An 11,228-nucleotide genomic window follows, 5' to 3' on the forward strand; every position below is an offset into this window, starting at 1 on the left:
TGTCATGCAGAGAGCACCAAATTCAAGCCATTTTACAACCACCACCACAAAGAATAAAACCTAACTATCTGCATTGTATTTGATATCGACGGCTCCGAAAATATGTCCATTTTAAGTAAGCAATCACCCTTCCATGGCCCTTAGTACCCAAGACGTCACACCCGTGTCCACTAAAAAGTCAAACGATCTGTTTCCCCACCATCAGGCTCACACGGGAGGCCCCACCACTGGGGATGGCCTAGGAGATCACTGGAGCCACACCAACTGATGCAGAAACAGGGGGAGGGGGAGGCGGCCAGGGAGCCGCCGGCCAGGCCCCAGGCAGATTTAAAGTTTTGGACTCACCTTTTTGTGTTTCTTTCATCTTTTTCTTTTGCGCCTCCAACTCCGCGTCCGCGCGTCCACCTCCTACTTCTTCTTCCATCTCTGTCTCCTGTCTTTGCCTCCTGCAAAAGTGGCTTTGTCTCTGGTTGCTTTTCAGCCCCCTGTGGAAGAGGTGAAGGAGGAGCAGGCCGTGGGGTGGGCACCCATCTTGACGCTTGTGCTCGGGGAGGAGGAGGGGCGGGTTTAGGATCACTGGCATCTGTCTGCCTTCCTCCTCTTCCTCCTCTTCCTCATTCTTCTGACTATTGGGAAAGGGTGTGTGGGTGTGGGTGTAGCGGGGAGGGCAGGTGTGTTCAATTTTTATCTCTCCTCTCTCTGGGCCATCAATTGTGTCCCTTCCCGTGAGGCAACTTTCTTATGGAGTAACATAAAACTCTGAATGTAGAGAATTTCACACACACACACACACACCCCACACCCATACCCCGTTCACGTGAATGTGAAACACATTTGGGTTTGTTCTGATCCTCCTGAGTGTTAGAATGCCCAATGTTCACAAGAGCTTGCCTTGAAACACAGTAACGGAGCTCGGTTACAAATTGGTGTGAGCAATAGCATCCAGAGGTAGAGAAAACATCTCACATGGATAACACCTGTGGCCATAGATCCACAAACAAGATGCAAACCAACATCAGCCTCTGTTTCACTCCTATTTGTGGAGAGGACGCGAAAGACCCAATGGTCAAATCTCCCCCTTTTATAAAAACAAATCCAATCGCACGAGAGCATTACCGTGGATGGATCCCATCGTGCAGGTGTTTTCCATTTCCAATGAGAACACAGCCAATTTGGTGCAAAGAAGCCAAAAGCTGCAGCAACCCACAAACCAAATGTGGCCCGGGATATCTCCGTGAGCGTCCCTTCCTCCCCAAAAGCCGGGGCTTCGCTGATGGAACCAAAGGGCTTCCTAGTTTCTGGCTGCGTCGTCTCACGGCCAGCTTTCCCTAAGGGAGCACACAAGGAAACTCATTCAGACACCTCCAAAGAACCCCATCTGGGCCATCAGGGACTCAGGTGACCTTTCCATGTTCCCATGTAAGTAAGCACTTGCAAGTATAGGCTCCATATGTCCTATACGTGTAGCCTGCCGAAGTTTCCTTTTGGGGATGGGTGGTTGCTTTCTCCACACTTAGAGCAAGGTTATTAAATGGTGGCGGTCACGGTGGTGTTTTTTCCTCTTCCGTAAAGAGTTACAAGGCGGCCATTTCGTGGGAGCGAAGCGGTAGCTGGGCTGCTCCTGGATCCCTCGCCGCTTCGGGTTCCCTGTCAGGCTTCCTAGCAGCGGCCTAGCGGAGAAATAAGAGCAGGTGTCTGAATGTACTCGGGTGACCAAAGATGAGAATGACGAGCCCATCGAAATGCCATCGGAAGACGACGGGACAGTGCTGCTGTCCACAGTGACAGCCCAGTTTGTCGGCAGCACGTGGACTGCACTACCGGAATCCAGCGTCTCAGCGTATGAGAGGTGTCCGGCTGGTCAAAGACATTCTGCGCATCCCTGATGCTGGCTGGGGAAATCCGGTAGCGGATAGTCGTCAACTTATCCCAAAGATAGCCACAGAAAAAGGGACGAGACAGGTGCCTGCTTCTTCAGCAGTGAAAGTGAAGAGAGCCATCCAGGGTACGTCAGATTTAAGAGTGTTGGGTCTCCCGTGGAAAACAACCGAACAGGATCTGAAAGAATATTTTGGGAGCTTTGGAGAGGTTCTTCTGGTTCAGGACAGGAAAGATATTCACACTAGTCCTTCAAAGGGTTTTGGCTGTGTTCCTTTTACGTAATAGGAAACCCAGGTGAAAGTCACGCGATCAAGGAACGATGGTGTGACTGCAAACTTCCTGAATCTCATCCAAGCCCAGATGAGCTTTTGAGAAGCAGGAAGGCGTTTGTCGGGTGCCTTACAGAGGGACGTGACTGCCTATAAGCTGCAGCAGTTCTTTTGCCAGGACTGAGAAGCGGTAGACAGCTTCATTCCCAAACGGTTCCCGGACTTTCCCTTTGTTACATTTGCAGATGATCAGGTAGCCCTCGCCCTCACCCTCGCCCTCTCTGATATTATCATTGAATTTATTTTTCTCAATGTACCCCCAAGGTACTTAGCCTATAGGGCAACAGTGGTTTGAGGAGGAGAGTCCTTCATACCCCTCGCCCTTTCAGCCCCCGCCCTGGCACAACCCCCTCCAGGAGCCCTCTGTTTGTTCCCCTTAGGGAAGAGCCTCTTACGTTTTTGTCCCCCTCCCTGTTTGTATGTTATTTTTCCTTCCCTTCCCTTCTTCCCTTCTTCCCTTCTTCCCTTCCCTTCCCGGGTTCCCTTCCCAGAGTTCCTCTGTTTGGGAAGTGAAGGTCCTCACACGGGTGAGGTCCTGTGATACATGTGTTTCTCTGAGGGACGAATGTCACTTTGCATGACACCCTCCAGTTCCATCCAGGTACTTGCAAATGGCAAGACTTCATTCCCTCTGGTGGCCGAGCACTGCTCCGTTGTAGATGGATACCACCTCTTCTGTATCCATTCATCCATCGATGGACATTTGGCCCCTTTCCATACTTTGCCTACCGCCGATAGTGCTGCTATGCACACTGGGGTGCGTGTGCCCCTTGGAAACAGCAGACCTGTATCCTTTGGCTAAGTACCTAGTCATGAAAGTGCTGGGTCGTAGGGTACTTCTATGTGTCATGTGTTGAGGAACCTCCTCAGGTCCCTGGTTCTGGAAAGAACTCCGATAGTGGTTCTAAATCAGGTGCGGCCATCGGTTGGGGACCCCCATCAAATGCAGAGTCAGGCAGCGGTTTTCCTGCAGGCTTTGGCTCAAGCACGGATTCTAAATCTTCCAGCTGGGGAATTTATACAGCGGGGTAGGTATAGACTGGTAGGAATTCAAATTTTTCTAAACACATGGTAAGTGTATTTCTTTTTTTCTTCTCTTCTCTCTTCTCTCTCTCTCTCTCTCTCTTTCATTTTCTTTCTTTCTTTCTTTCTTTCTTTCTTTCTTTCTTTCTTTCTTTCTTTCTTTCTTTCTTTTTTTAAAACATTTATTTATTTTTGAGAGACCGAGAGAGACAGAGCGGGAAGGAGAAGGAGCAGAGAGAGAGGGAGACAGAATCCGAAGCAGGCTCCAGGCTGTCCGCACAGAGCCCGGTGCAGGGCTCGAACCCACAAACCGTAAGATCATGACCTGAGCCGCAGTCACACACTTAACTGACGGAGCCACCCAGGCACCCCACCCATGGTTAAGTGTATTATAAAACCCATCCATACTGAGAGTTTTCAGAATCAGTACGTTCAGCGTGGGGTATATTCACCACTATTTTTGACATTTTTCTTCAGAAAGAGAGGCAAAGCTAAATGAATTTTAGAAGTTTTGTTACATGAAGTGTTGAAATATCAGGTGTTTGAAAGCGAACTGCTGTTTGCCTGATTGGTTCTCGTTCTCTCTCTCTCTCTCTCTCTCTCTCTCTCTCTCTCTCACACACACACACACACACACACACACACACACACACACAGGCTACAATGGATATCAAAGGATTTCTCCTGTAATATTGTATCCCTGGACTCGTCAAGTGAATTCTTTGTGCGTGTTCACTATGGAAACCATTCATTAGAAGTACATTCTTTTTTCCTTGTTTTAATTGGAACCCCACCACATTATTTCCCCACCCCCGGGAAAACCTCCTTTTTGGAGATCATGGTGTCACAGTGTTTGGTCTTTTTGCTTTCGTTTTTAGTTTGTGACACTTGTCTCCCTTCCTATGCACAAGTACAGTATGAAGCCTTCATTGAATCTGTGCCGTTCATCTCATTTCAAATGTTTACGGGAGAAGCACTTCATTGAAAGCAGTGCTGTAAATATTCTGCCATAGGAAGGAATATTTCCGTCTACGTGCTTTCTCACTCTTGAATTCGTCTTCACACCATACAGGCTGTGACTTTGACGGTGGGTGTCTCGTTTGTATCCGCTACTCTTTATTTCGCGGAGTCGTATCAATGCTATGAATGCAAGGGTGTGCTATGTAACCAGAAGGCTGTTAGAAGTTCTGAAACCTTGTGTTTTCTGATCCTCGTGTTCGACCGACAGTGGTGCCGAAGTACGAAAGGCTAGTGTGAGTGAGAAAAGGAGAGAGTGCGTGCAGAGACTCCGTGGCGGTGGCACACGATGGATAGATTTTTTTAACCTGGTGAGATGCATCTCTCAGTCCCTTGACCTCGGTGCAAGAGCGTGCCGAGAGCAACGATAGCAAATGACATGCGAATGTTTTCTGCATCCAAAGGACAGCCACACCCGTTGGAAGACGTTGGAAGACGTAAAGAGAGTTTTGTTCTCAGAGAACCCCGTTAGTTGGATGTGTGAGGTACTTGTATTTCCCCTGCCCTTCCGTCAGCTGCTGTGAACACCGTATGGTGTGTGTTCTGTTCTGTTCCCGATCTGTTAAGTGTGGTCCCGTGAACACGGACTGAGCTTGTGGTGTGCTTCACGGGAGCACTCGGAAGCAGAGCTCACCAGTGAGCTCGGGGTGTCACCACGAAGGCCGGAAGTTCTAATGTCTGCCAGGTAGCCATAAGAATGTGGTCTAATGCAGTTCTGTGTCCCGTGCTTGGATGGTCTTTATAAGAGTTGTCAGTGTTGGGAATTCTTAAATAGAATGGATGAAGGAGGAAGAGGAGGAGGAGGAGGAGGAGGAGGAGGAGGAGGAGGAGGAGGAGTTGTTGTTGTTGTCGTTGTTGTTGTTGTTGTTACGAGGTATAATGACGAAAGACACGGCAGAAAATTTTTACAGGGTTTACTTTCTGTTTTCAGTATGTGCAAAGCTGTATGACTTTAATCTTTGGGGATCCAGGGAGGTTTTCTTCCATTTTCTCATCTGTATGTTTGGAAGGCTCCTTTTTAATTCGCAACTGACTGACTGACTGACTGATGGATTGGTTTTGTTTTTATGTCCTCTTCTCACCCAACATAAGGCCCAAACTCACAGCCCGGCAATGAAGAGTCACCCGCTCCCCTGACCTAGCTGAGCGAGCCAGCCAGCCAAGTCACCCCTTTGATCCATTTTTGTTGTTGTTGTTTATTTAAATGAAGCGGACATGCAACGTGTGCTCAGGACAGAAACAGAGCACACGCTTTGGGGTTTGGCAGGGTCATTTGGAGCTTGGTAAATGTTAAAGCCTAGCTTCCCTGGGAGCCCAGGAGCAGGGTCCACAGCCGTTAAAAGTTGACAATTTCCTTTATCGATAGCCATCGAACAGATGATTTATTGAAAACACGAATCTATGGCAAAGATCGTTCTATGGTCTGTGATCAGGATATAGGAAGAACCGGATGGCTACAGCTCCCACCTCACAGACTTCATGTTTCAGTTGGACGTAGAGGCAGGGAGGGAGGTGAGGCAGGACGGCAGGGAGACAGGGAGGCAAGCAGACTGGCAGGCAGGCAGGCAGGCAGGCAGGCCGGCCGGCAAGCAGGGAGGGAGGGAGGCAGGCCGGCAGGCAGGGAGGGAGGGAGGCAGGCAGGCAGGCAGGCAGGCAGGCAGGCAGGCAGGCAGGGAGGGAGGGAGGCAGGCCGGCAGGCAGGCAGGCAGGCAGGCAGGCAGGCAGGCAGGCAGGCCGGCAGGCAGGCCGGCAGGCAGGCAGGCAGGCAGGCCGGCAAGCAGGGAGGGAGGCAGGCCGGCAGGCAGGCAGGCCGGCAGGGAGGCCGGCAAGCAGGGAGGGAGGGAGGGAGGCAGGCAGGCAGGCAGGCAGGCAGGCAGGCAGGCAGGCAGGGAGGGAGGGAGGGAGGCAGGCCGGCAGGCAGGCAGGCAGGCAGGCCGGCCGGCCGGCCGGCCGGCAAGCAGGGAGGGAGGCAGGCTGGCAGGCAGGCAGGCCGGCAGGCAGGCCGGCAAGCAGGGAGGGAGGCCGGCAGGCAGGCAGGCAGGCAGGCAGGCAGGCAGGCAGGCCGGCCGGCAAGCAGGCAGGCAGGCAGGCCGGCAAGCAGGGAGGGAGGCAGGCCGGCAGGGAGGGAGGGAGGGAGGGAGGCAGGCGGGCCGGCCGGGAGGCAGGCAGAGAGGCAGGCCGGCAGGGAGGCAAAGAAAGAAAACGTGGCATCAGGGTACCTTGTGGGCTCAGGTGGTGGATCGTGCCACTGTATCTCGTGGGTTGCGAGTTCGAGTCCCACGCTGGGCGTAGCGCGCGCTTACAGTAAAATCTTTGAAAACCCATCCACAAATACAGGAATAAACAAAACATGGTATCAAAGGGGAGTAAGTGATTGATCGATGGGGGGTGGGGATCAAACGAGAATATGTGTCTAACCCGCAACCTATTCTTTATCGACGCTGCTTTCACTATTTTGCCCCGATGACTTTTTCCACAAGCGGTGGTCCCACCTGAGCGGGCTCCCTTCATCTTAAGATGTTCTGCAGCGAGAGGAAAGGCGTGAGAGGCAAAAGTTAGGCGGATCCATACAAATAAAGACAATCATCGTTTCTGAGACCAGTAGCCAAAGCTCTGCCTCCGTTTAGGATCCAATGTCGTACTTATCTCTTTAAAAACAGAAATACGTACATAAAAACCAGGCAGGGTCGTTGGCTTGGATAAGGGAGGAAGCTGAAATGCAATCATGGAGAACAACATAGGGGGTAAGAAGTTGCAAGCCAGAGCGATTTCACCACCCGTAGCCTTTGAAATGATGATTTGGTGTCTTCGGATACAAGAGAGCTCACCCTACGTAGAAGGTTTCCCACCGCTTGTCATGAAGTATCGGAACACCACAAGCGGATTCCCGTGCTACCAAAACCTCTCTGCCAACATAATCTGTAACAGCTGCATTCTCTTGTATCGTGTGAGTGTAGCGTCATTCATTGCACCACTCTGCCGTTGTTTGACCTTCCAGCGGATTGTAATTTTCGTTTCTTTCGGCGTGCGTGTGGGTATGCGTATCGGGCTATCGAAAACGATCTAGCCACGTTCGGTCCTCTTTTTCTCATTTCTCATAGATGAGTGATGGCGTCAAAGGATACACCTCAGGAAACCCCAGATGGAAGAGAGGCAAAGGGAAGGGGGGGGGGCAGAGTGCTTCTGTGTCCCGTGCCGCCCCCCCCCCCCCCCGCACTCTCCCAACACACCAGTCTCCCCTCCTCTCCCCCCCCCCCCCCCGTTCCAGGTGTTGGAACAACCCGGAAGTGCCTGAATTAGGGGAGTTCTTTGACCGGGGGGGGGGGGGGGGGGGGGGGGGGAGAGGTTGGGGAGCACCAATGTTTGGAAACATTGCAGGGCTACCAAGAGTCAGTGTCTAAGGTACTTGGGGGGGGGGTGAGGAAGAGGGGGGCGTGGGGTTTCTTTCTCTTTGAGGTGATGGAAATAGTTTGGAATGAACAGTGATGGTCCCATAGCTTTGTGAGTAGTAGCCTAAGATAGCCCGCTGAAGTGTACACACACCTATACATTTGTTTACTTATTACGTATGCATTCATTCCAGTTGAGTGAGTGGGAGAGAGAGGGGGTAGGGAGGGAGAGAATGGATCACCAAGCAGGCTCCAAGGTGTCAGCACAGAGCCAGATGTGGGGGCTGAAATTCAAGAACCCCGAGATCATGACCTGAGGCGAGACTGGGACACCTTACCGAGTGAGGCACCCAGGTGCCCCTGAACTGTTCGCTTTTACAAGGATGGGAATTTTGGCATGCGAGTTGTGTTTCCAGTGTTAATAGGTGAGGCAACACCTAGAATAGTAAATGCGGGCGGGCGGGCAGGCAGGCAGTCGATGTTTTCTTGTTCTTTCCCTTCTGGGCTTCAGAGGGGGATGGCGAGTGTGAGGGAGGGAGTCCATGACACTGGGCGTAGGTGTTCTTGTGAGCTGAGCGGCTTGGGAAGTTCCCCGAACTACATGACCCCACAGGAGAACAGGAATTCCTTCTCGACGGCAAGAGAGTGGGCGACTAGCACCGCCTGAGTCTGGCAGAGCCTCAAATCTAAGTCGGGGTGGGGGAGCACTTCTGCTGTCCTACCGGTCCTGACCCTCCCTGTCTGTCTGGGGGCCCCTGAGCCGCAGGGGTGGTGTTTTGAGTTGTCCCTCTGTGGTCGTCTTTTACACCAAATACTTCTGTTGAAGGTGCTTGGAGAATAACACAGGTTGGTATTTCCAAAATGACCTTGAGATCCTATTCTCTGCCCCTCCGCCCCTCCCTTGCGCGCGTGAAAACACCCACCCACACCCCCCCCCCCCCCGCCCCCGCGCACACACCCCACCCCTTCCCATTCCTTCTAACTACAACTGTTCCTATTTCCATCCATGTACTCCCAGACAGCTTCCTCAAGCCCCACCGCCCACCCCGTCGACCTCTTTGGGTAGTATAAAAGCGACCAACAGGCAGGGGGCGTCCGGGCACCACGGTGGTGGAGTGAGGGAGTCCGTGTGTGACGACTACGGGCGGATCGCAGCAGAGCGGCCGGGACGCAGCACCTGCCTCGCCGGCGCACAGCCTCGTCCCCAGCCACCTGGGTCAGTAGCGTTTCCCGGCTGGGGTGGGGGGAGGGGGACATGGAACGGAGGGCGCACCAAGAGGGCTTTGTGGATCGAATGGACGCCTAACCGAGACCCTCCTTCCTGCCACCAGACACCGTTTGTGGATGGTCGTCGTCTCGCCGTCACGCAGCCCCCACCAGTGCTACAACGAAAGAAACGGGTGTCAAGGATAGTAATGCAAACGAAGGCGGGGCCGATCCGATCAGGGGAAGCGGCGACAGGAGTGGAGGTGGGAGGAAAAAAAAAAAAAAAAAAATCACGGGAAGAAAGGACAGGCGTGGGCCAGGGCGGTCGCACGGGGGGGGGGGGGGGGGGGGGGGGCAGCGGGTCAACGCTCGTCATCGAACCCGGGGACTCGGGTGGCCGACCTCACCGGGCCCAGAGTCGCTAGCGATCCACTGGTTTCCTAAACTTTGGGGTAGACGGCCGCGGCGAAGTCCGGCGTGCTGGTCAACCTCGGGGACCAGCTCAACGGATCCCCAGGTCATGGGGCTTGGCCGTGCTGGTAGAACTCGGGTCTCCTCGAGTCCCGGGCACTCAGGCAACCGGGGTTCGGGTCGCCGGTGTGCCGGTCGGCCCCGGGGCTAAGGGGTCGGGACTCGGGGCTCAGGTGATCGTGTCCCCGGCCCCCGGCGTGCCGGTCGATCTCGAGCGCCGGGTCGCCGGTCCGCGGTGTGCCGGTCGACCTCGGGTCTCAGATCCGCAGATCCCAGCGTGCCGGCCGACTTCAAGTCCCAGGTCACCGGGTCCCCCGGCTCCCGGCGTGCTGGTCGACCTCGAGCGCCGAGCCTCGGGGTCCTCTGTCCCCGGCGTGCTGGTCGACCTCGAGCACCGAGCCCCGGGGTCCCGGGGCCGCGGGGTCGCGGTCCCCGGTGTGCTGGTCGACCTCGAGCGCGGAGTCGCCGGTCCGCGGTGTGCTGGTCGACCTCGAGGCCGCGGGTCCCCGGCGTGCTGGTCGACCTCGAGCGCCGAGCCTCGGGGCCCTCGGCCCCCGGCCCCCGGCGTGCTGGTCGACTTCGAGCGCCGGGTCCCGGGTCCCGGGTCCCGGGTCCCGGGTCCCGGGTCCCGGGTCCCGGGTCGCCGGTCCGCGGGGCCCCGGTCCCCGGTGTGCTGGTCGACCTCGACCTCGAGCGCCGAGCCTCGAGCCTCGGGGTCCTCGGCCACCGGCGTGCTGGTCGGCCCCGAGTCCCAGGTCCCCAGGTCCGCGGTGTGCTGGTCGACCTCGAGTCCGCGGGTCCCCAGCGTGCTGGTCGACCTCGAGCGCCGAGCCTCGGGGTCCTCTGTCCCCGGCGTGCTGGTCGACCTCGAGCACCGAGCCCCGGGGTCCCGGGGCCGCGGGGTCGCGGTCCCCGGTGTGCTGGTCGACCTCGAGCGCGGAGTCGCCGGTCCGCGGTGTGCTGGTCGACCTCGAGGCCGCGGGTCCCCGGCGTGCTGGTCGACCTCGAGCGCCGAGCCTCGGGGCCCTCGGCCCCCGGCCCCCGGCGTGCTGGTCGACTTCGAGCGCCGGGTCCCGGGTCCCGGGTCCCGGGTCCCGGGTCCCGGGTCCCGGGTCCCGGGTCGCCGGTCCGCGGGGCCCCGGTCCCCGGTGTGCTGGTCGACCTCGACCTCGAGCGCCGAGCCTCGAGCCTCGGGGTCCTCGGCCACCGGCGTGCTGGTCGGCCCCGAGTCCCAGGTCCCCAGGTCCGCGGTGTGCTGGTCGACCTCGAGTCCGCGGGTCCCCAGCGTGCTGGTCGACCTCGGGCGCCGAGCCTCGGGGCCCTCGGCCCCCGGCGTGCTGGTCGACCTCGAGCGCCGAGCCCCGGGGCCGCGGGGCCGCGGGGCCGCGGTCCCCCGGTCCCCCGGTCCCCCGGTCCCCCGGTCCCCCGGTCCCCGGCGTGCTGGTCGACCTCGGGTCCGCGGGTTCCCGGCCCCCGGTGTGCTGGTCGACCTCGAGTCCCAGGTTCCCGGTCCCCCGGTCCGCGGTGTGCCACCGCGTGCTGGTCGACCTCGAGTCCGCGGGTCCCCAGCGTGCTGGTCGACCTCGAGCGCCGAGCCCCGGGGCCGCGGTCCCCCGGTCCCCGGTGTGCTGGTCGACCTCGAGCGCGGAGTCGCCGGTCCGCGGTGTGCTGGTCGACCTCAAGTGCCGAGCCTCGGGGGTCCTCGGCCCCCGGCGTGCTGGTCGGCCTCGAGTCCCAGGTTCCCGGTCCCCCGGTCCGCGGTGTGCTGGTCGGTCTCAGGCCCGCGTGTCCCCGGCTCCCGGCGTGCTGGTCTACCTCGAGCGCCGGGCGCCAAGCGCCTCGTCTCAGGATCCTCAGCCCCAAGTCTCGGGTCGCCCGGTCCGCGTCTCAGGATCCTCAGCCCCGAGTCTCG

Source organism: Panthera pardus, unplaced genomic scaffold (genome assembly GCF_024362965.1).
Source record: "Panthera pardus isolate Hobbes unplaced genomic scaffold, ASM2436296v1 HiC_scaffold_131, whole genome shotgun sequence".
NCBI lineage: Eukaryota > Metazoa > Chordata > Mammalia > Carnivora > Felidae > Panthera > Panthera pardus.